Source organism: Panthera tigris, chromosome D4 (genome assembly GCF_018350195.1).
Source record: "Panthera tigris isolate Pti1 chromosome D4, P.tigris_Pti1_mat1.1, whole genome shotgun sequence".
Lineage (NCBI taxonomy): Eukaryota > Metazoa > Chordata > Mammalia > Carnivora > Felidae > Panthera > Panthera tigris.
In genome coordinates this window covers 82,590,764-82,600,303 of record NC_056672.1, presented here as the reverse complement: position 1 = coordinate 82,600,303, position 9,540 = coordinate 82,590,764, and the positions used below count along the sequence as shown (strand labels likewise).

Below are 9,540 nucleotides of genomic sequence, written 5' to 3'. Positions count from 1 at the left end.
GTTGTGGCCCAGCAGGGCACAGGGAGGCATTAGGGAGGCTGGCCAAGTCCTCTGTCTTGAACCAGGTGGTGGTCACAATGGTGTTGATCATAATTCATTAGGCTATACATTCATCTTACTGTGGCTTCTGTCTCTATGTTTTATTTTTATAATAAAAAGGTGGGCTTTTTCTGACCTGTGTTTCCTTTTACCTTTCTGTATTACCTGACTCTTACACAGTGAATCTTTTTGTTTGCATTGAATCATTTAAATAACTATTACTTTTATTTCTTTAAAGCCAATTTTGTTTTAGGGGGAAAAAAAGAATAAAGCACAGACAGTCACCATGCCAAGCCCGTGCCACCTGTCCCACAGTCCCAACCAGCCCTGTCCTCCTGCCCTCATCTCAGCTGTGTGGTTCTGGCAGGCACATCCTCACTCCCCGGCACTTCATAGTGGCCCATGTTCATGGAACACTCACTCAGGGCCTCACCCTCTGGCACTGGCTTCTTTACTCTTCATGTCTCCAGTGACAGGACCTCCAAGGTGTCAAGAGGTTGGCACACCTAGAGCATGGAAGCTGTGTGCCCCCTCCACCTCACACCTGCAAACACAAGTAAAGTATTTTTCCGTCAGGGGTTATAGGTGCACTCAATACGGATTTCTTCCGGGAGTCCAGTAAGGACCTGGAAGAGTCTCTGAGACTGGAGCGAGAACCTGGGATCCAGTGGAGGCAACAGCCTCTGGTGAGACCTGGCCAGGTCCCTAGACTCTGTCAGGGACATGAAGCTCTCCCTGGAGGCTCAGCTCGGAGTGGGACTTTATCTGGTGAGAGTCAAAGGTGGGAGGAAGCCCATGGGTCTCCTCCCAGGCTGCAGGGCAGGTGGGGACTGGAGGCTGGGGATAGGGGGGCTCACAGGAGCCACAGACTCATCATCCTCCCCAAACCTGCTCAGCCTGCAGGTCCCCCAAATAAGTGGGCAGAACTGCCACCCTCCCAGGCCCCACCCCCACCAGGACAGAGTGAGGATATATCTTTGACTCTTCCTTTCCCATCCTTTCCCTCTCCATGGTCTCACCCATTCCACCCCCCTACATCTCTCAAGTTCCCCATTTGTCCCCACCCCTGAGCTACTTTCCACATCTAGGCCTCTTTGCTAGGTTGATGGTTAACTGCTGTGACTCCATGATGGAAGGCATGTGCTCCCCCAGGACACTATGACATAGTGACAGTGCCCTGCCTGCAGGCACCTTGCCAAGCACTTTGTTCTCACAACCCCACGAGGTGATGCTATTATTAACCCCACTTTACAGATGAGGACACTGAGGCCTGGACCTCTTATGTCAGTTGCCACATTATGTCAGATGTCACATGCTGCAGTAAGGATGGGATTCAAATCTAGGCAGCCTGGATCCAGGCTTGGAGACTGAGAGTGAGGGCTCTGTTATCTGTTAGGTCTGGACTGGAATTTCCCTGTTTCTTGCCTAGAATCTTCCAGGTCAGTTGGGTTCTTGCCAAGCTCCCAGGAGCTTGCAAGCTGTGTAGCCTTAGGAAATTCACTTCATCTCTTGAGTCCCAGTTTTTCCATCTGTAAAATGGACACGCTGATCTTACTTGGGTTGTGGAGAAGGTAGGAGGAAGCCATGCACGTAAGGCTCAATGGACGGTACCTACTATCTCATTGCTGATGGTGCGTCCTGCTTCCCACCACCCCTGCTGAGTCCCACCCACCACCCAGCAGGCAGAGTAGTCTTTCTAAAAACAAGAAAATCAATTCTTAAAAAAATAAAAGCCATCTTGATCCCATTATTCCCTGGTTAAAACATTCTACATTTCCCCAAGTCTCCTCATTGCTGCAAGACAAATCCTCTCTCTTTCCGCCAGATTTCAAGGCCTCCCTGATAATGCCTCTGATGTTCTGTCCCTGGCAAATCTCCTCCTCTGCCCCTCCTGCCCTGGGTTCTCCCTCTCACATCCTACACTCTATTCCCTGGCCTTTTTCTTTACCTACCAGGCTCCTCGCACACCCTCTCCTCTGCACATGCAGTTCCTGCCTCCTAGGACACAATTCCCCACCATGTCCACTTGGCACTCTCCAGCTCAGACCTTAAGACTCAAGTTCAATTTCACCACCTTTGTGGCTCCCCTTCTCTGCCCAGGTGAATTAGCCAACACTCTCCCCTCCACCCTTGCCTTGCAACGCCTTTATCCTTTATCATTACTCTTACAATGCAAGGTGGAGTTATGGCATCTGTCTCCTTTACTAGAATATACGCTCTTGGAGGCAGAGACCATATGCAGATGAGCCACACCCAGCTTGAGGTTGGGAATGCCAAGTGGCCCTCCTCCTGGGCCCCGAGATCCTCTTTAGCCTTTCCATCTGCCTCCCTGGAGGACAGAGAAGCACCTGCTGTGGGAGGAAGCCCTGGCACCCAGGGTCAGGAGTGCCCCTTGTTGGAAGATGCCTTTTGGAGGGCTCTGCCCAGCTCACAAGGCCTTCTCCTCCAGACTGCTCTCCCGTCCAGTGGTGGACCAGCTCCCTTGGACACATCTGATCAGACTGTAGGCGGTGGCCCCGAATGTCCAGTCTCAGCACAGAATCAGATGCAAAGACATAAACCATAGCCATCAAATAGGGAATTAAAAAGAATTCCAGCCTTCACCTGAATGTCAAGAACAATGAAGGAACCCAGACTAGAACTCACAGCAGCACTTCCTGCCTGTCCTTCCCTCTTCCCCGCCCCCACTAGCACCTGCTCCACTGCCCTTCACACACCAAATCCCCAAGATCCCCCTTAGGTTTCTGTTTTTCTCTCCTTCCTTCTTCCCAGTTCTTTATCACGTAGATTGTCTTAACCTCTCACCTGTCTCCTTCCTTCTTTCTGCTCCTATCCCCTATACCCATTCTTCCGATTCTTCACAACCGGGGAACCAGGTTGGCAAATGATGGTTGGAGAACAGGGCAGGGGTAGGGAATGTACCTGACCTTGGCACATTGATAAATATCATCCCCACCATGTACACAGGGAACCGGGCACTTTCTGTTAGTCTTTTATTCCTGACACTGGTCTTGTGCACAATTTGCATATCATTACCATATTTATCCTCAGGTCTTGCAGCAATCCTGTGACACCTGTCTTTTCCCATGACTTGTCTGCCTTTTATAGTTTACAAAGCCCTTTTGTATTCCCTGTCTCACTAGAACTTCATGATAACCGTGGGAAGGTGGAGACTAATATAGTCCCCATTGTACAGATGGAAAAACTGAAAGAAATGAAATCACCTGCTTAAGATGCCACAGGCAGGATTTGAACCCAGGTCTTCCTGAGTCCAGGGTATGGCTCTTTTGTTCATTTGTTTGTTTTTAATGGTTAATTATTTTTGAGAGAGAGAGGAGGAGGGGCAGAGACAGAGGGAGACACAGAATCTGAAGCAGTTAGGGTACAGCTCTTAAACACTACTCTCTTTCTCTCTCTTTTTTTTTTTTTTTAGAGAGAGAGAGACAGGCAGGGGGAGAGGGGAAGAGAGAGAATCTTAAACAGGCTTCACATGACCGACCATAAGATCATGACCTGAGCTGAATCAAGAGTCAGATGCTTAACCAACTGAGCCACCCAGGAACCCCAGCTCTCCTGTCTTTTAAACTAAATCTTCTTTCAGCTAATGCTGAGACCACTGTATTCATATTAAGATACACACACATATACACACATAATCACATCCATCCACACAGAAACATATCTAGATTCACACACATCTATACACTCCAACATGCAGAATAACCTGTGGATGCCAAGTGGTGCACGCGTCCACAGGGGCGAGTACAACACCCGGGCACACGTGTCCACACACAGTATAGTCTCCAGCAACCCACGTGTGCATCCTCTACTAGAAAAGCTTCATTAATATGGACAAGAGTGAGGCTAACCCCACTGCTCCCCCTGTGGTCCTCCAAGGCCCTGAACTCCTCCCAGTCCCCCCAGTACTGGGGCCTGCCCCTGCCTGAGATCCTCCACCCCCTTTCCCCCCTGCACATTTCTTTCGTTGTGCCCTTTCCTGAACTCAGCTCTGCCACCAGGCTCTGCTGGGACCTTGTTATTTTTACAGCTGCAGGGAGCAAACTCTCAGAGAGAAGGGAAGGCTTTGCTAAGAGGGCGGGTGCCTAATGTTCTGAGTCACTGTCAGCCCAGCCTAGAGGGGCAAAGTTTTCCCCCGTTCAGCTGGGATGGTGGCTGTGGTCAGCCTGCACCAGCTCCGAGGCCTGCCGGAGGGACCTTCCCTGGCAAGCTGGCTCAGTACCTCTGCCAAGTCTCCCCTCGGGGCTGGGGACAGTCTGGGTTGGCGCTGGGCTCTGCGCCCAGAAAGGTCTCTAGACCAGCAGCCAGGAGAAGGGGATTCTGCATCAGTGAGGATGTGAGCAGAGCCCTGGAATTCTCCCTGTTTCACTTCCCCTTGCAGGGTGGGGAGCTCCAGGGCTCTGTCCCTTTGTGTGGGTCAGAGAACCTACTGGGTGGTTCACAGCGTCAGGAGACAGGAGGGAAGGGCTGGTTCTGGGAATCTACATGAGGGAAGAAAAGTGTGGGGGAGAGAGGAAGGGAGAGGCTTGGGGACAAAAGGAGGGAAGAAGAGAGCATATTATGGGTAGGGTCTCCTGTTGGATGTAGAAGCCAGAGACGACCACCTCCTGAAGACACGTGCATGTTGCCATCTTGCTCCCACCTCCGTGAATCTGCCAAGAGAGCAGAAGGACTCTGGATTCTTACCGCTAACTTCCATCCCACTCACTGCGATCACTTTAGCTAAAGCGGCATCTTCCCTCCCTGACATCTGGCTGTAAAGACCCAGTGTGACATCAGATGTTCTCCTTCCAAGCCTCCCCTCTTGCTGCCCTGCCTCTCAGACCCACATCCAGCCTCATAGGCCCCAGAGTCTCTGCCAAGAATTGTCCATGAGATTGGACACCTCTGAGTCCCTGGCTGTGCAAGGAGTGGCCCCTGGGACAGCCTGGAGGCCCCATACTGGCACAGGGTCTGGGAGAGGCCTCTGAGGGCTCCCCCAAAGAAGTTCTGCATCTTTCTGCTGCAGAGCAAGGATGTTGTTGATTTTAGCACAAAGAACTCATTATTTCGTTTTCCAGCCCAGAAAGCCCCACGCATGGAGTTAATTCCCCATCCTGACTTAGGGCTAGTGCCAGCCAGAATCGAGAGTTTTACTAAATACCCACTGGGCACCACTGTTTCCATCACAGGGTTAATTGGTCCCCACGAGCCTCAGCCAAGGAAGGCTGCTTGGGCTGGGAGTCCAGAGACCCGGCTGTCAAATCTACATTTGCCAACGCCTGTCAGCTCTATCAGACAAGGCCCTTCCCCTCTCTCGGCCTCAGTTTTCCTATCTGCAAAATGAGCAGCTGAACCTGGACAATTCCCAGAGTCCCTTCCAGCCGGCTCAAACTTTCTATGACATTCTGTGATGCTGACATTTCTATAATAGCCAACCACACGGTCTAGGATGACGTTCTAAGTCATTCCGTGACATTACAGCCATCTACAGCCTTCTCGGATGACATGGAAGGTTGGTCCTTGACATCTGATGACATTTACAACCATCTACAGCATTCTATGACATGTCTTGACATTTACAACAATCTGTGACATTTACAAGAATTCACGATATCCTGTGACATTGACATTCCAGAGCATTTTACGACATTCCTTGACATTCAACAGCACTCTATGGCATTCTAGCCATGATATTCTGTGGCATTCTGTGACATTCTAAATTTATACCTCTCTTCTGAGGAGCCCCCTGGTGTAGCCAGAGAAGCCTCATGCCCCCTCAAGAGCCTCCACCAAATCTCCTACCCAAGATACACGATCCCTCTGTGGCCAGAGGTCATTGAACTTGGGCCTCTTGCGCCATCTGGCCACAATCCTGATGTGGGCTTTGGGGTTGGAGGGGACAATCTCTCCAGTCACCTCCTCAGGAGGCTTTGCTCCCAAAGAGATTCCCCCTCTCACCCCGCCACCAGAATGTTCCAATTAATGACTCCTTCCTTCAGGATAAGGGAGTCCCCTTGTCATAGCATTAAACTTAAGCATACCAGATATTTGTAAAACTTTGACCTATGGGAATGGCAAGTTTATATAGTTCAACCTAATGCAACAGAAAGAATGTGGGTTTGGGAATCAGTCCTGGGACAAATACCCGTGCTACCATTGCTTATAGCTGTGAAACCCAGGCGACCTCACCAGGTCTCACTTTCCTTATCCATAAATACAAATAAGAACTTTTTATTTAAGGGATTGGTGTAGGGGTCGACAGAATAATGCAGGCATAGAGTAAGGCCAAAGATCCAGAACAGAATAAGAAGGCCTCAAAGATCATCTTCCTTCTCCTTTGTTCTCTTCCCCTAAAACAATAGGAAAACAATGCATGCGTGAGGTAGCACAAGTCAAAAAAGAAGACCTACGTTTTGATCTTGGTCCAGCTACGTCCCCACAGCGTACCCTTGAGACAATGATTCTGTTCTGTGGACCTCAGCTTTCCCATCTGTAAAATGGGATGGGAAACACATCAATTCGAAGACCTTCTGGCTCTGATGGCCTGGGCTTCTTTGGCTGGGGAGGCGAGGGTGATAGAACACGGAATCCTGAAGTCTGGTGGGGCAAGCACTGGGGAGCAACGGGCCACCATAGTCTGTGAGGACAGGACACTGGCAAACGGGAGGAGGCAGACCTGAAGAAGCGCTTCCTTCTAACCACTGTAAGATGACGGGCTTGGTTGGAATGCTGTTCCTCCAGTGTTTTAGGAGAATGGCCCCAGTCTCCAGCTGAGGGGGTTGACAGGTACCCCACCTGGTGGGTGGTGCGGGTTCCAGCCTTGCAGGCCCTGAGTGGTGGGAAGGATTCGGGACCGGCGCTGAAACCTTAAGAGACTGCGCCCCCTGGTGGCCAGACTCTGTCACTGCAGCACAGGGCTCCAGGCCCAGGAGGCTGACTCACCCCCCTGACCGCTGGCTTGGTCTTAGCAGGGCAAATTTCTTTTTGAGGGGACACTGGGATCAGGGATTGGAAAGACATGACTCAAGTGGCGGCAAGCCTATAGGGTGGAAGTCTGCTAAAGATCCTTAGTAACCTTTTCAACAAAGTTTAGTGAGCACCTACTGTGTGCCAGGCAGTGTATTGAGCTCTCCTGCCTAGTGTTGAATAAGACAAGGCCCTTGCTTTGCTTGGAGCTCACACAGTCCAGGGCTCCTGGACTGGCTGAAGACCTACTATGGACCCAGTTCTTATCTCTGGACTCTTCACAGTAATCCTGGGAGGTGAGAATTATCATCCCCATTTTACAGGCAAGGAAACTGAGGCCTGAGGCCCACATAGCTGTAGGGGGCAGAGCTGGGATTCATTCTTAGGTGTAGATGATTCCAAAGCTTCCCATCACCTGAGGTTTGTGTGGCAGGAAGAGCCCATCCTGGGCAAGCCTCTCATCCCAGGTAGCCTCCTTTGGGAAATGGGGTCTGTGAGGTGCCAGTGGGTTCAGCAAGGGAGGGAGTGTCCTGACGCTCACGCCCTGTGCCCAGTGGGACCTCCTTCCAGAGTGGGGGTTACTCCAGGGAAGCAGGCGTCCGGGAGGCTGGGCGTTGTTCTCATTGTCTCGGCCTTCTCTTTGTCTGAGGAGCATCCGGGGCTCGCTCCTCCCCTGGCGGAGATGGGGGCCAGCTGCCTGGAGGGTCTGCTGCTGCTCATTAGAGCCCTCACAGATGCCTCTCTCACGGGACTCCCCACCCCAGGGTCTGAGGGAGAGTTTGACACGAAGCTAAAAATAGCTGCTGTTTTGTTCCTTTGTTGGGGGGGAGGGGCTGGCAGAGGGCTCCGGCTCCCCTTAATGACCTGCCCACAAAGAACAAAGCCTTTGCTCTGGATTTGCTCTGCTTCTGCAGTGCCCCCGCCTCCCCAGCTCCTGGAGATGGACGGCGAATGGTGGTCCGGCTGGCAGGGGCAGGGCCGGGGCCCAGGACGCTGAGTCAGACACCCTGGGCCCCAACAGCACACAATGTGCGGTGACACCTGTGGGCAGGGCTCTGTGGGGGGAGGGGTCTGCCCATGCCATGTGACATAGCGTGTGATGTCATATCCCCGGCACCACTGATAGAGTAAGGGACAACAGATCACTGTGTGAGGCTCGTTGTAGGACTCTGTGGGATTGTGTGCAACTGAGCTGGAGACACCGTGTGGCTGTGTGCGGGTGACACCATGAGTGAGTGATGGCTGTTCATAGTGAGCTTCACTATGTGCAGGTGACACTGCGTGTGACTATTGGTGACATTGGGAGGTGGGGCTAGCTGCGCAGGTGACATAGCAAGTGGCCCTGTGACTGTGCGGGTAACAGTGACTAACCAAAGGTCAGGAAGCCACAGCAGCCCCCATAGTCTGTCACAAGCTTGACCCAGCTTCTAACTCCCTGTCTCTCTGGGCAGCTCATGGGGCCTCCTTCTTAGGGTTTCTCTTGCCCATGGCTCCTGTTCTGTTCTGCTCACTTCCTTGCCTTGCTCCCCTGGCATCTCTCTGCATCTGTGCTTGACTCTCGGGGGTCCCACAGATGTGGCCATCCATCACTCACTGTTGGGAGAAAAGCTGGACTAGAAGTAAGTATACCACACTCCTGCTGAGGCTTGTCCAGGGAAAGAAGGCAGCAGTGGGACTTGGGGACGGGCTGGGAGGCTCTCAGCTTCACCTGTAATGTTTGGGTTACTTCCCAAGGGGAGAATACGTACATATATTACTGCATGTAAAAAGAATTGAAGCAGATGTGACAAAAAAAAGTAATTTGTTGTTAATCTGGTTGGTGTGATTAAGAGTGATTACTATACTATTCTTTTGACCTCTCTGAATTTTTAATCTCTCAAAATAATTAAACAAAAGCAATACATGCATGTGATAAAGTTTATTATACATAAAAGTGAACATTGATGTCAGGCATTGTGATGAGTGCTTTATGTGGATTATCTCACTGGATGTTTGCCACAATCCTAGAAAGGGGTATTACTAGCATCCTCCATTTTATAGATGAGGAAACTGAGGCTCTAAGGCCCTGTGGCAGGTCTGCTGGCTTTGACATCAACTGCCACACTGCATGGGGGCTCAGGAAAGCCCTGAGTTTCCCTTTGCTGGATAACGTGGCACAGGGGGAATGAGACCCGTGTCCTATGTATTATCTATTCCATACAAAATAGTTATCTATTCCATACAAAAATCGTCCCCAACTGCAATTGCTTAAAACAACAGTAATCATTTGATATCTTTCACAGTTTCTCTTAAGTCAGGAATCTGGGGGTGGGCTGGGCTGGGAAGTCTTCCTTATTGATCTTGAGTTTTCAATAAGATGTTGAGGGGCTGCACTCATCTGAAGGTTGGACTGGGACTGGAGCGTCCACTTGCAAGTTGGTTGACTCATGTGTCTGACAAACTGGCAAGACTTATCAATCCCTCTCCATGTGGGCCTCTCCTCAAGGCATCTGGAACTTCCTCACAGCATGGGTACTGGGACCCAAGAGTGAACAC

At 51.0% G+C, this 9,540-nt stretch overlaps 1 long non-coding RNA gene across 1 annotated transcript; it reads right to left on the bottom strand.

Moving 5' to 3' along the window:
- Window positions 1-319: 319 nt before the first annotated feature.
- LOC122233112 lies at window positions 320-8,743 on the bottom strand. The gene is made up of 3 exons (XR_006210572.1): window positions 7,421-8,743; window positions 6,450-6,529; window positions 320-583 (listed from the first exon to the last, which is right to left on the bottom strand). It is a non-coding gene; the product is annotated as an uncharacterized LOC122233112 (long non-coding RNA).
- Window positions 8,744-9,540: the final 797 nt, after the last annotated feature.